General features: G+C 41.7%; 1 long non-coding RNA gene across 1 annotated transcript in view; it reads left to right on the top strand.

Moving 5' to 3' along the window:
• The window catches only part of LOC309857769, a 113,680-nt gene extending 98,725 nt beyond the window's left edge, over positions 1-14,955 (top strand). Inside the window, exon 4 of the long non-coding RNA XR_014307901.1 lies at positions 14,592-14,955. This is a non-coding gene — a long non-coding RNA (uncharacterized lncRNA). The remainder of the gene's footprint in view (positions 1-14,591) is intronic.
• The last annotated feature ends 1,163 nt before the right edge of the window (positions 14,956-16,118 follow it).

Here is a 16,118-nt window from a genome sequence, read left to right on the forward strand (position 1 = left end):
TCATGCCTGCAGCCCCTACCCACTATAATGTGACCATCAAGAGGGCAGAGTCTACGTCTGGTTTTGGTCATCAATGTATCACCACGAGTCTGGCACATCCTAGACACTTGGCACCTATTTATTAAATTAATAACTTGGTAAATAAGGTGTCAAGCTGGAACGTCTCTAGCATTCATGTCAGCTTTCATCTTCTGGACTTTCCAAGTTCTGCCAGTAGGATAGAGGATTAATGGGGAAAGCAGCCAACTGGGGTGAATTAGCAGCCTCCATGCAAATACATTGATTAGAATTTGAAGAAGCCCTTGTCCTCCTTCAGAGATACTGCTAAGAACCATGTGGCATATGTCAGTGCTTGATTGGCCAGGCCATTCTCAAGGAATGCTTAACACCAGGGCCAGAAAACCAAGTGCCAGAAATCCTGGGTTAGAGCATTTTGCCGGGAGGTTCCCTAACTTGCTGAGCTGAGCTGAGAGAGAAATGACTCTGAATGGCACTGATTAATGACCAAGAATGATCCTCATCCATTCTGGCGCTCTGCTGCTTCTTGTCAAGTGTTCACCCACCCTGCCCCGTTTAGAAAGATTTCAAGTAACTGTGCTCTTGAAACCTCCTTAAATGGTTGGCTTGGCTGATGCCTAAATATCTCTTGACCCATACTGAGGTGTTGGAGAAGGAGGGAGGAATAAGTTACTCTTCTAGGTCTTGCATTGTATGATTCTGTTATTTTTAATTCTGAGGATTCCTTTTCCCTTTTAAAGAGTGAACTAATTATATTTTGACAGCATGGCTTGAATTTCATCCAGGGGAAAGAGGTAGGGAATTCCAAGTACATGAGTCATTCTGCCACCAGAAGTAGAGGCACTTCTTCAAGTCCTTATCCCGTGGCAAAGGCAAACTTCTCCTCTCAAGGTCAGATGATGTTCAGAATTGGTACTGTCCAGGCAGCCTGCCATTTCCAACAAAACTTCCCCTGAGGCCAAGGAAAACTTGGATGATGGGACCTGGACAATTTCGCCCTTAGAAAGGGGTGTTCCTCTGATTGTGAATTAAGAATCCGACATCCGGTGGTTCCACAGTGTAATGGTGAGCATTCTGGATTCTGAATCCAAGAATCCGACATCCTGTGTGGGGCAGGAAAGAGGAGTGAGTGCATTCTGGGGTTTTGTGTTTATCTGGTGGAAAAGGTGCATCTGTTTGTAAAATGGAATACTATGCAACAGTTAAAATGGATGACCCAGAGCCACCCTATCAACATGGACTAATTTTTAGAACATAATGTTAGAAGGGTGGGGCGCCTGGGTGGCTCAGTTAGTTAAGCTTCTGCCTTCAGTCAGGTCATGATCCCAGGGTCCTGGGATCAAACCCTTCGTCAGCCTCCCTGCTCAGTGGAGAGCCTACTTCTCCCTCTCCCTCTGTTCTTCCCCCTCTGCTCATTCTTTCTCTCTCTCAAATAAATACATAAAATATTTAAAAAGAACATAATGTTGGAAGGAAACAGCAAGTTGCAGAAGGATATGTAGAGGTCTTCTGCTATTTACAAAATGTTAAAATTTGCAAAAATAATTTAAATCAGGGGTGCCTGGGTGGCTCAGTTGGGTAAGTGTCGGACTCTTGATTTCTGCTCAGGTCATAATCTCAGGGTTGTGAGGTTGAGCCCCGTGCCAGGCTCCACACTCAACCTGGAGTCTGCTTGAAATTCTCTTCTTCCTCTGCCCCTTCTCCCACTCTCTCTCTCTCAAATAAATAAAATCTTTAAAAAAAAAACCCTATAAATCATTTAGTTTAAATATATATCCCTAATGATTTATAATAGGATATAACTTATGTAGGATTTATGATATGTATGTATATGTGTGATATATACATAATAAAAATACAAAAATACACGTAGAAATGATAGCATTCAATTTGTGGTTATCTCAAGGGCAGAGAGAATGAAAGTGAGAAGAGGTACACAAGAGGGCTCCAACTATATCTGGAATGTTTTATACCTTAAGCTGGTGTTTGTTAGATTCTCCTGTATACCTTTTGTATTTCTGAGATATTCCATGATGATTTTTTGAAGGCAGAAAGGAAAAAAAAAAGGCAGAAAGAAAGGTTAGGTTTTAGGAGGCTGGAGTAGAAAGTAAAACCTCAGACTTGTGCATTGATTGGGACCGCCTCTCAGTTATGACCACCCAGGTTACCAGTATCCCATGAGCAAATTCACCCCTGCGTCCAAGGACTTCCCTGTCAACTGCTGCTGAAACTATAAATACTCCCACCTCTGCTGCTGCATCACTGCCGGGCCCACCCCCGCTCCTTTTCCCTTCTTCTCTCTGTCATTGCTGGGAAGCTTCTGCCTCTGCTCACAGCCTTCTGGACATCCTCCAACTCCTTTTCCTGCCTCGTGCACTCCAATCCCCCAAGCTGTAGCAACCCCCCCCCCCCACCACCACTTCTGACTGCAGAATGGAGTAGGGAGTAGAGAAGGCAAGCTGTGTTCCTGTTCTCCCAAGTTGGGACTTGGAGTGGATTTTCACTGGGAAATAACACTCTACCCAACAACTGGCTTCCTGATCATCATTAATACGAGTCCCACTTTGTTAGGAGTGGTGCAGCCCCCAGGGACCTGCTTGGGAACCAAAGTCTTTCCTAACAAACTGAAGAAAATCTGTTCTGAATTCTACGACAGATTTTCCAACAAACTTTTGGAACGACACCAATTTCTAAGTTGTCAGTTCCCTCTCAAGCCCTAAGGGGCTAAGCTAAGTTTTCCCTCTCAAGCCTTAAGGGGCAAAGCTAAGTTTTCCATGGCTAAAGGGGATAAATGCAAGGAAGCAAGTTTGCTGATTGGTGAAGTAAGACTGGGAACTTCAGAGTAACTTCAAAAGAATTTCCTGGGAAAAAATATTACATCATGGCTCACTTCCCCAGCTGCCTACTGTCCATGCTTCTACTGAAAAAGCCTTTTTCTTTCTGTTAAATATGAACAGTATATTAACAGACTCCAGTGAGAAGATCTGACAATTTGCCACACAATGTGAATTCTAATTGCTTTAATAATACTGCACAATGGAATAATTTCCTACCCAGTAAAACTGATTCTTCCTCGCCTGAGTGATAATATCCTGTTGAAATATAATGCCGTTCCAGACAGTGACTACATAATGTCTGGAGGCTTTTTTTTTTAAATATAACCTTTAAATGCTAAGCATTAGAAATAAGGCAGTTGCAAGTGATAAAACATGTTCCCAGATGAAGAGAAGAATTCATTGGGTCTGTGTTGGAATCTACTAATTACCCAATGTCCTTGGATAAAAATAATAAGTCAATAAATTTACAATGCATAGACAGTCTTTGCTCTGTTCTTTTAGAAAAGATCGGTTGTGTGTAAAGAATAGAAATGGATTTTTCCATAAGGTCGGTACGCAGTGTAACATCTGTATTTGGACAGGTACACACACCATGTTGTTAATTTTAATGCGCCAATTTAATCCTTGTTATATGCATCACTGGACTCATAAAAGCAGATTTTTCTTTAGACAATGAAATTGCAAGACATTTGTTGTCCAGTGACTTAAATATGTAGAGCTCTAGCCTTGGGTGCTGTCTAGGAATGTGGAAGAAAGAGAAGATGTGGTCCCTGTTCTCAAGGCATTTAGAGCACAGGCGATTCTTAGAAATTCAGAGCACAAGGGAGCCACACATCAGAAAGACGAGAAAAGTGAGACCTGGGAGAGAAAATGACCTTCCTAAAGTTAGAGAGCTATGTAATGGAATTGTTCGGATGAAAACCCAGTGTCCAGAAACTGGAGCCTCTTCTATATCAGCCCCTTACAACATCCATGTTGAGACCAATGCAGTCCTAGATTTGAAAGTTTCTGGAAGCAGGGCTGTGTTTTGAGACACACGGCTTCCTCCATGGGGCTCATGGGAGGCTCCTTTGCTGGGTTCCTCTGACTGCAGCCCGTATGATGAGCACCATACACTGTTTTTCCCACTGGTATCTCCTTTTAGCCCCTGGTTCTGGGACTAAAATGAGAGGCTGGGGGCAGGGTTGCTCTACCCAGACCCTCGTTGAATCCACACTCTATCCAAGAATTCTTCTTAGGCAAGACTTCAGACTGCTCCAGATTTTACAAATATCACCCCTTTGACCTGAAACTCCACTCCTAGGTATATCCACAAGAGAAATGTTTACATATGTTTACTAAAGGAAGTGTGCTAGAATGTGCTATTCATAAAAGCCCCAAATTGGAAACTACTAAAATGCCCATCAGCTGTAGAATGGATAAATAAACTGTAGAATATTTACACAAGGGGATGCTGTACAACAATGAGAATAAAATATCTATAACTATATGCAATAATACAACAATATGATGAATCTCATAACTGTGATCTTGAACAAATGAAACCAGGCACTATCCATACTGTATGATTCATTTATATAAAGAACAAAAAGAGGCGGCGCCTGGGTGGCTCAGTTGGTTAAGCATCTGATTCTTGGTTTCGGTTCAGGTCAAGATCTCAGGGTGGTGGGATCCAGCCCCACGTCGGGCTCTGAGCTATGGAGCCTGCTTAAGATTCTCTCTCTCCCCCTCTCCCATCCCACTCTCCTTCCCCCCTACCTCTTCTCCCCCTCGCTGGAAAAAAAAAAAAAAAGAACAAAAAGAGGCAAAACTAATCTATGCTATCACAGGTTAAGGTAACAGTTATCCCTGGGAGGTAGTGGTGACTGAAAGGGCACACAGGGACCTTATAAGATGCTAGTAATTAATGTTCTGGTTTCATGGGGATGTTCAGTTAATGAAAATTCATCAATCTGCAAACCTGCTATTTTGGCATATTTTAATATGTATCATATATTTCAAAAAAGGTTAATAAAAAAGGGCTCCAGGCAGACACTCCGGCATCCACTCCCTCCACCACCCCCAGCTCCTATACATGGGAGTGCTGGCTGGTTCCAGCATAGCCCCTCTCTCCCACTGCCACAGGCTGTCATAACTCATGGCTCCAGTCCTGCTTCCCCAACTATAGGGAACATGCAGCAACCTCTTTAAGGGGTTCCCTTATAATGCCCTTTCTCATAAGGCTGGAGGTTAGAGGGCATCTCTCCCCTTACCCCCATCCCAGGGGCAAGGGGAAGGATATTCATAGAATGACAATAGACTTCTCCAAAGAATCCTCTTCTCAAATCCTCCTTCCCTCTCCCTCTCTTGACACCTTTATAATTGAAATCGAATTTGAGAGTCTTAGAGTTTCTTGTAAAGTCTGCCCCTGCGCACCTATCCATGCTAATTTTGGAGCACAGTATCTCTTCTGTTGGTATAAAACAACATCAGGATGATCCCCTTTTAATATCTTGTTATGTAAGTAAATAAAAAATCCATCCACAATAATGACTTCACATAGTGCTTGGAGTTTACAAAGAGAATTCAGATCTATTCCCTTAATTTGGTGCAGTGACCTGCCCTGCCTGAAGTCACACTGGTATTATATGAGGATGCTGGAACCCCAGGCCATGTGCTCTGATTCCAGATTTATTCCACAGTAGTTCAGAATTACCAAATATAGCTGACACTGCTGGTTACCTACCCAAACCCATTTCTTCCTGTGACCATGTGCTCAGGGAAAGTATTCCCTTCCACTCCCAGACAGTAAGGGTGACTTCATTCCTTTTGTCATGTGATGGGCTTAGGCATGGACATTTTATCCAAATTTAGCCAGAGAAATCTGAGGGTATGTCTGCTGGGGGGATTCAGAAAGGTTTTGCTCACTATTGGAAAGGAACACAAGACAGGAAACATTCCCCTCCCCCAATCATCTTTTTTTGTTCCCCTTCCCATTGTTATTTTATGAGGATGTGATACCTGAAGCTGCTGCAGCCATCTTATGATCATTAGCAACAAACATGAAGATAAAATCTAGCATCCTATAAAGAAGATGTATATAGATATATATACATAGATATGTATATAGATATAGATACAGATATAGAGATAGAGATAGAAATCGCGCACGCACGCGCACACAAATACTATTCAGCCATCAAAAAGAATGAAATCTTGCTGTTTGCAAGAACTAGAGAGTGGTATGCTAAGCAGAATAAGTCAGTCAGAGAAAGACAAATACCCTATGATTTCACTCATATGTGGAATTTAAGAAACAAAACAAATGAGCAAAGGAAAAAGAGAGAAAAGCCAGCAAACAGACTCTTAACTACAGAGAACAAACTGATGGTTAGGAGAGGTGGGCGGGAATGGGTGAAATAGGCCATGGGGATTAAGGAGGGCACTTGCTGTGATGAGTACCGGGTGATGTATGGAAGTGTTAAATCTTTATATTGTACACCTGAAACTAATATAATGCTGTATGTTAACTGGAATTAAAATGAAGACTTAAAAAAAAAAAAAACCCAGCATCCTAAACACAGTGAAACAGTAAGAAAAAACAAAACAAAATACCAAATCCTTGATAATGTTCTGCCACTAAATTAGACAACTCTGGAACCACCTATCCCCAGGCATGCTATATGAATTAATAAATGCTATTATTTAATTTATTTTTTAAAGATTTTATTTATTTGACAGAGAGAGACAAGCAGCGGGAGAAGGAGAGAGAAAAACGGGCTCTCCGCTGAGCAGGGAGCCCCTCATGGGCTCAGTCCCAGGACCCTGGGATCATGACTCAATCTAAAGGCAGATGCTTAACCAAGCCACCCAGGTGCCCCAATAAATGCCATTATTTTAAAGCCAGGGCTTTTCTTTTAATTAACATATAATGTATTATTTGTTTCAGGGATACAGGTCTGTGATTCATCAGTCTTACACAATTCACAGCACTCAACATAGCATATACCCTCCCCAATGTCCATCACCCAGCCACCCTATCCCCCCACCCCCAGCACCCCTCAGTTTGTTTCCTGAGATTAGGAGTCTTTTATGGTTTGTCTCCCTCTAAGCCTTTGTCTTGTTTCATTTTTTTCCCTCCCTGCCCCCCACGACCCCCCACCCTGATTCTCAAATTCCTCATATCAGTGAGATCATATGATAATTGTCTTTCTCTGACTTATTTTGCTTAGCATAATGCCCTCTAGTTCCATCCACATTATTGCAAATGACAAAATTTCATTTTTTGATGGCTGCATAATATCCCATTGTATATATATACCACATCTTCTTTATCCATTCATCCGTTGATGGACATCTAGGCTCTTTCCATAGTTTGGCTATTGTGGACATTGCTACTATAAACATTCAGGTGCACGTGCCCCTTCGGATCATTACATTTGTATCTTTAGGTAAATACCCATAGTGTGATTGCTGAGTCGTAGGGTAGCTCTATTTTCAACTTTCTGAGGAAACTCTGTGCTATTTTCCAGAGTGACTGCACCAGCTTGCATTCCCACCAACAGTGTAGGAGGGTTCCCCTTTCTCCGCATCCTTGCCAATACCTGTTGTTTCCTGACTGGTTAATTTTAGCCACTCTGACTGGCATGAGGTGGTATCTCACTGTGGTTTTGATTTGTATTTCCCTGATGCCGAGTGATGTGGAATACTTTTTCATGTGTCTGTTGGCCATTTAAATGTCTTCTTTGCAGAAATGTCTGTTGTGTCTTCCAACCATTTCTTGATTGGATTATTTGGTTTTTGGGTGTTGAGCTTGATAAGTTCTTTATATAGATTTTGGATACTAGCCCTTTATCTGATGCGTCATTTGCAAATATTAAAGCCAGCTTTAACTAAGTGTTCTCTCCTTGCGATCAAAAGCATTCTAACCAAAACCAGTAACATTTTAGTACCATATTGTTCTTTATGATATTATTAATACTCATTTATTAGATGATGTAGCAAAACAGATACCAGTCATAGGGGAAAGAACACAGGGTTCTAGCACAAGAAAAGACAAATGAGGTACTAGAAATAGAGTAAATAGGTGGCTAAAAAAGGATGAACGAATGGAGGGAATTTGTTTTGCCAGATTGGAGATAGAGCTAAAAGAAAGCCATAAGTAGACTACAGCAAAGCTAAGCTACACGCATACATTTCCCCTCATACCAAGTTGACTGTACTGTTTATGGATTAGACTTCCCCTACAGGAGAAGTTACACTCTCTTGATGTGCAGCTTCAAAGTGGAAACAAACAAACAAACAAACAAACCTGAGTATTAAAGAAGAAGCAAGAATGTTTCTTATGTTTAGCATTACTGGCATTATCTATTTGGTTCTTTCCATTTTTGTCTCTAATGAGCTAGATAACTGGAGATAGTTTCTTATCTTAAACCACATTGAGATATCTTAAACCACATTGAGATATCACCTTACACCAGTTAGAATGGCCAAAATTAACAAGACAGGAAACAACATGTGTTGGAGGGGATGTGGAGAAAGGGGAACCGTCTTACACTGTTGGTGGGAATGCAGGTTGGTGCAGCCTCTTTGGAGAACAGTGTGGAGATTCCTCAAGAAATTAAAAATAGAACTTCCCTATGACCCTGCAATTGCACTCCTGGGTATTTATCCCAAAGATATAGATGTAGTGAAAAGAAGGGCCATCTGTACCCCCATGTTTATAGCAGCAATGGCCACGGTCGCCAAACTATGGAAAGAACCAAGATGTCCTTCAACGGATGAATGGATAAGGAAAATGTGGTCCATATACACTATGGAGTATTATGCCTCCATCAGAAAGGATGAATACCCAACTTTTGTAGCAACATGGACAGGACTGGAAGAGATTATGCTGAGTGAAATAAGTCAAGCAGAGAGAGTCAATTATCATATGGTTTCACTTATTTGTGGAGCATAACAAACAGCATGGAGGATATGGGGAGTTAGAGAAGAGAAGGGAGTTGGGGGAAATTGGGAGGGGAGGTGAATCATGAGAGACTATTAACTCTGAAAAACAATCTGAGGGGTTTGAAGTGGCGGGGGATGGGAGGTTGGGGTACCAGGTGGTGGGTATTATAGAGGGCACGGATTGAATGGAGCACTGGGTGTGGTGAAAAAATAATGAATACTGTTATGCTGAAAATAAATAAATTTAATTTTTAAAAAACCATATGGTAATAATAATAATAATAATAACAATAATAATAATAAAACATAAGCAGAAAAAAAAACCCACCTGAGTATTAAAGAAGAAGCAAGAATGTTTCTTATGTTTAGCATTACTGGCATTATCTATTTGGTTCTTTCCATTTCTGTCTCTAATGAGCTAGATAACTGGAGATAGTTTCTTAAGAGGTTGATACTGGATGATCACAATGTATCACACATTGTGCTAGGGGCTCTGTAAGTATAGTCTGTTTTAATCTTTATAGCAACTTCATAGCAACTGTGGCAGATACTGTCAGTTGCCTGTGTAGTATCCATTTTGTCCTTCTTCCTTGCCCTCTTAGGATGCTTGTGTCAGAAAGCAGCTCCCCTCCCTCCCCCTGGGCAGAGGAGAGGCAACCCAGTTTGGCAGTAGCCTTCTACAAAGAATTCTTTTCACATATCCTGCTTCCTCACTTGGCTCTGGTTTTGTTCAGGGGGACAATGTTCCCAGGAGAAAACATCACCTCCCCAGACTTCTTTGGGGAAGCCTGTGACAAAGTCTTAGACAGTGAGAAGTAGGCAAAATTGCCACTTGGGTTGTTCAGGAAACTCTTTTTTTTTTTTTTTTTTTTAACACTTCAAAGGAGCATGAAAATACATATGTATCTTGTATTTGCTTCCCTGTAACGTTCATAGAGAGGGTATGCACTACAGAGATCTGGGTTTCTGAGAAAAAATTTGGACTGCTTGGAACTCCATTACCCGGTTTTCATGGGCATACATGTATGCAGACACATATGTAAATTTTGCAAGAGATTATGACATAACTTTTAAATCTGGCAATAAATAGATAAGATCAGGGGCACCTGGGTGGCTCAGTGGGTTAAAGCCTCTGCCTTGGGCTCAGGTCATGATCCCAGGGTCCTGGGATCGAGCCCTGCATCGGGCTCTCTGCTCAGCAGGGAGCCTGCTTCCTCCTCTCTCTCTCTGTCTGCCTCTCTGCCTGCTTGAGATCTCTGTCTGTCAAATAAATAAATTTTTAAAAATCTTAAAAAAAATAGATAAGATCAAATTGTCCCCACCATGACTTAATATTGGTGAATACAGTGCCTTTGCTCTATATTTGCAGCACATGGGGCCTAGTATACTTTGTGAAATAGTTACACACATTTCATATTATAATGTGGACACCTCACAGTAAATAACCTGAGAGCAAGAACATTTTGGAAATAGTGTCAGGGGGCTGGTATGCCATTTAGGTATCTGTAAATGTGAACTTATTTAATTAAGCACAACATTGTCTCTTTTTTTCATGTATTTTCCCCTAGATTTGGGGTTTTTTTTTAAGGTTTTTTTTTTAAGATTTTAAGTATTCTCTACACCGAAAGTGGGGATCAAACTCATGACCCCAATATCGAGAGTCACATGCTCTATCATCTGAGCCAATCAGGTGCCCCTAAGATTTGATTTTTAAGTAATCTCTACACCCAACATGGGGCTTGAACTCACAGCCCCAAGATCAAGAGTCACATGTTCTACCGATGGAGCCAGCCAGGCTCCCCTAGTTCTTCTTATTTTATCATAAATGGATTTTAATAATGATTTAAATGTATGAGGGCCTGATTTCACTTTTTTTTAAAGATTTTATTTATTTGACAGGCAGAGATCACAAGTAGGCAGGGAGGCAGGCAGAGAGAGAGCGAGAGGAAGGGAAGCAGGCTCCCTGCTGAGCAGAGAGGCCGATGTGGGGCTCAATCCCAAGACCCTGGGATCATGACCTTATCCGAAGGCAGAGGCTCTAACCCCCTGAGCCACCCAGGCGCCCCCTGGTTTCACTTTTTTTTTTTTTTAAGATTTTATTCATCCAAAGACAACTATCATATGATCTCCCTGATATAAGGAAGTGGAGATGCAATGTGAGGGGGTTCGGGGGGGGGTCGGAAAAGAAAAAATGAAAGGAGATGGGATTGGGAGGGAGACAAACCATAAAAGACTCAATATCAAAAAACAGACTGAGGGTTGCTGGGGGGAGGGGGGACGGGAGAGGGTGGTGGGGATATGGACATTGGGGAGGGTATGTGCCATGATGAGTGCTGTGAAATGTGTAAACCTGGCAATTCACAGACCTGTACCCCTGGGGATAAAAATACATTATGTGTTTATTTAAAAAAAAATAAACTTTTTAAAAAACGATTTTATTCATCCATTTGACACAGAGAGAGAGACCACAGTTAGGCAAAGAGGCAGACAGAGAGAGGGGGAAGCAGGCTCCCCGCTGAGCAAAGAGCCGAATGTGGGGCTCGATCCCAGGACCCTGAGATTATGACCTGAGTAGAAGGCAGAGGCTTAACCCATTGAGCCACCCAGGCACCCCTGGTTTCACTTTTTAAAATATTTTATTTATTTTTAAAAATTGACATATAGGGGCACCTGGGTGGCTCAGTGGGTTAAGGTCTCTCCCTTTGGCTCAGGTCATGATCCCAGGGTCCTGGGATGAAGCCCCACATTAGGCTCTCTACTCAGCAGGGAGCCTGCTTCCTCCTCTCTCTCTCTGCCTGCCTCTCCGCCTACTTATGATATCTTTCTCTGCCAAATAAATAAATAAAATCTTTAAAAAATTGACATATAACATTATATTCATTTGGGGTACACAAGGAACACTCTTTAAAGAGGAGGCCAACTCAGCTCACTCATCTCTTTGGCTTTTTGCCCTTTGTTCATTGCCATTCTTCCTGGAATATAGATGTGATAATCAGAGGTAAAGCAGCCATTTAAGAAACATAAAGGCAAAAGCCAAGCATGATTGTGCCCAAAGCTAGGAGGAGCCTTGTTGGCCATGGCACTATGGAGACATTATATTAACCCTGGACTGCCTTCCTCTAAACTTCTTCATTATGGAAGAAAAACATACTCCTATTTAGTTAAACCTTTGTGGTTAAGTTTCTATTCTATGCAGTTGAATACATGCTAACTGATATAGTTGTACACTGAAGTTTGCCTTTTCAAAATTTGTGAAATTTATCATGTACAGAGTAGTTGGAATTCATAGATAGGATTTGAATGTGAGCAAATCTACCTCCTCGTGGATCCTTCTCCACTCTCCTCCCCCGCAGTGCAGACTACCATCCTAACTTGGGGAATATTTTTTCTCAGTTTGTTGTCATCCCTTTAAAAATTAGTCTCTTGTTCTTATTTTTAAAAAAACAATGAATTTCCTTTCCCAAATTCCATTATGACCATAAACACTATGTCCAAAAAGCAAAACCCTGCAGGGACAAAGAAATTGGAAGAGAAAACAACAAAATCTCAGAAGCAAGAAAGCAGATGGACAAGTCATTACTGATCCAGCAGACCAGAAGAACCTGACCCCTAAGTTTCTCAAGAGGGTTAGGGAGACCAAGAAGCAAAATAATTTCTGGTGTGAAACTCCAGAATGGCTCAGGATTTGGAGGCGACCCATACCTCTGAAAGTGGGGTATAAGTGGGGCTGGAAAACAAGAGGTTTCATTGAAAGTTGGTGTAACCATCAGGATCTGATCAGGAGACAGAAAAACCCCACTAATTATTTGAACAGATAGAATTTAATATAAAGAGTTGTTAATGAGGCATAAAGTTGAACTCTAAGATATCACGGAGGCAGTAACTCTAGGAAGCAGCTACCACTCCCAGGCAGCTGGGAGTCCAGGCGAGGGGATGGGGAATTATCAGAACCTATAAGCTTGAAGGAGGAGCCCATGAGGCAGGGGCCCAGATCCCTGAGGAGCGATTGCTGCTCAGCCGGTACTAGTGTCCCTGGTGTGGGGGCTGGGGACTGGGGGGCCACGATGAGACTGGTTCTGTGAGTGTCAGAAAAACGGCGAACTTACATAAACTATTACTGCAGGAAGGAACCTTTGCTGGAGCAAAGAAGCATTGCTGGGGAACTGCTCACAGCACTAGGAAGACAATTGGACGTAGCTTGATCCTTCTTTCCCCAGCCTTCTGGGTTCCCTCTATTGATTGAAGTGGGCAGAGTCTAAGAAGGAATAGCGGCAGAATCCTTGTGGTTTGACAAGTCTCAACACCAGTGTTGCCAAGCTGAGCACGGAAAGGTTGGATTTAGTCTGAGAGACAATGACATAGTAACTGGCGGTGCTGGTAGTAGAAGCAAGTTTAAACCCAGATCTCCATCCTCAGCAAGGCAATTGCTTCCCCCCACTCTAGCTGCATATTGAGGGGTATTCTCTGGAGGGTAGAGGGCCTCCGGTCTGGGGGACATTAAGCATTGCTGAGGGTGGGATCCTGTATTGAAAATAGGGATTAAGCAAAGGCTTCCTGAACACATGGCCCTCAGCCCTCTTCTCCCAAATGACCTTCACTGAAAGTTAGATGTATGTTTTCCAGACAGGGGTTGGAAGCTTCTCTGAGTATTTGACAGCCCAAGAAAAAAGAGCTAAATATTTTGGTATCAGTATAAGGGTCTGGCTAGATCACAGTGAAATGTATAATCAGTAACCCCCTTTCTTCCAACTAGGCTTATAGGTTATATTCTTAAATGTGAGTAAGATAGCCTGGGACTTCCAGACCTCTCAGGAAACTCTTTAAGGTACAAGACAGAGGCCAAAGATTGAGGGGAAAAAAGAACCTGGAGAAATAAAGACTATGCTCAGAGATATCATCTTTGATATTTAATATTTTCTGGAAAAATAAGATACTGCAACCAAATAAAAAGAAAGTCACCAAAAGGAAACATTTAGAGAATAGGAAAGAATCCTTGGGAAATTAAAAATAAGGTAGCAGAAATGAAAAGCTCAACAGGAGAACTAGAAGCTAAACTTGAGGAAATCTAGTATGTGGAACAGAATGATGAAGAGATGGAAAATAGGAGCTAAAAGATAATAAAAGCACTGCATCTCAATAAGGTCAACATATGAATGAATTTCAGAGTAAGAACACATGGAAAATGGAAGGGCAGAAATCATCAAAGAAATAATTCAAGAAAGTTTCTCTGACTTGAAGGGATCAGTTTCCGGACCAAAAAGGCTCACTGTGTGTCCAGAACAAAGGCTGAGCAAAAAACCACATCTATACCAAGGCACATAGCCATGAAATTTTGGGAACAGGGGACAAAAAAAAGATCCTATAAGCTACAGGAAAAAAAATGGTTACACCAGGCAATCTTCCTTGGAGACCTCTGGCAGGAATCATACCCAACTAAAGTAAATAGCTATCATTTATTAAACACCAAAGACTTTACACATGTAATCTCTCTAATTTTATAAACATCCAGCAAATCACATAACCCTATCCCCATTTTATAGATTGGCAAATGGGAGCTCTAGGAGGTGTGTGACTTGGATAAGTGTACACAGCTATTAAAAGTTAATAACTCTTCAGCTCAGGTCATGATCCCAGGGTTGTGAGATCAAGCCCCGCATTGGCTCCATGCTGGGCATAGAGCCTGCTTAAGATTCTCTCCCTCTCCCTCTGGCCCTCCCACAGTGCGTGCTCTCTCTCGCAAATAAATAAATCTTTAAAATAAGTAAATGTGCTCGACTGTGAATACTAGTTACATAATTTGCCTTCCAGATTCATCCACCCTTCACCTGCCCTGTGCCTAGGAGGCATACTTCTTTGGACTCCACTAACAGGCTCCAGTGCCCTCTGGCTTCCAGGTGAGTTCTTCCCTTGGGAAGCTTCAGCAGGAGATCAAAGGGAGGAAGGAGATTGAGTTGAAGGTATGTGGTTCTCTCTCTGTCTGCCTATCATGGTCATCTCAGGCTGGCCTCATGCCCTGACAACAGTGTGGCTGCTGTCAGGTGGGTCTCACTATACATTTTTAGGTCTCCAGATTCTTTGGCATCGATGAGTGGTAATGGAGCCCTCCCCCCCACAATTCTAGCAGCGCTATCTCCAGTGGTTTTCCTGGACCCTGCCCATGCTTTTTACAGATGGTCCCTTATTAAATTCTTCTCAAATTACCCCATTTGAGTGTGCCTCTATTTCTTGCTGGGACCCTAGCCCATACATACAACCATGATAATATGAACAATGAATGTTGACTTAATCAAAAATTCATGATATATTGGGAGGTGAGGAGAGGAAATATGTGAATATTTGAGAAGGGTGCATTGAAAGGGAGCTAGGTCCTCGTTTTCCATATGAAGAAAATTGATGATACGTAAAGGCATAAGAAAATATGAAATAGGAATGTATTTGTGTTATTTAGAAATATGGAAGTAAATCCCAGAAGAAATAGCAAAGGGGAGTCAAGGAAATGAAGATCTTCCCAACTTGTTCTGAGGAATAGATTCTAAAACTGTGCTTTTTAGACCATAGTTTGAGACTCATTTGAATCTCGATCAATTTAGGGCATATCAGTCCATTCTTTTATTAATTAGAACAGAGTAGAAATTATTAACATTTTTCATAAGTAGTGAGAGTAAACATGATTTTGTTACATGGTTCAGTTTTATATTTCTGTGTGTGATATAAAATGTAATGTGGATTGAGCTCAAAAAAGCTTTAGAGTCACTATTATGAAAGATCAAATGGTGGCTGAAGACAGGGCAAAGAAGTAAATATCTTGACCAAATGGAGTTAAAGGGTCATGTTACTCTCTGTAGATGCAGTTACATTGCACGTGGCTGACAGGAATTCACTGCATTTGTGTGAGGCCCTGCCAGGTTAATAGTCCCCCATGCAGCTCGTATTATATTCACACTGTGCCCTATAATGTTCTTGGCTTACTAGCTAATAAAGAAATAAATCCACAGCCTCTCTGGTGGGATGATATATTGCTTTATCATGGAAGCCACTCCCTACAAAGAAATAGAATTGCTCAGGATGGAGCGGGGTTGGGGGGTAGAACACTGCAATAGGACCAGCAAGGTGAATAAAAATTACTTCCAATACAGGAGGAAATGGCATTTACACCCAGACCTCTTTGCAACCAACACTTATACTACAAACCAGGTGATTCAGAGCTTAAGCTAACCCAATTCCTAAAATGTAAAACCAAAACCACCTTCTCATAGGAATAAGCATTTAACTTTCCTTTTGTTAGAGAGGTAGAAAATGAGATCCAGCCAGGTGAAATAAATTGCAACAGTGTAC

Source organism: Mustela nivalis, assembly GCF_964662115.1.
Source record: "Mustela nivalis genome assembly, contig: HAP1_SCAFFOLD_1223, whole genome shotgun sequence".
Taxonomy (NCBI): domain Eukaryota; kingdom Metazoa; phylum Chordata; class Mammalia; order Carnivora; family Mustelidae; genus Mustela; species Mustela nivalis.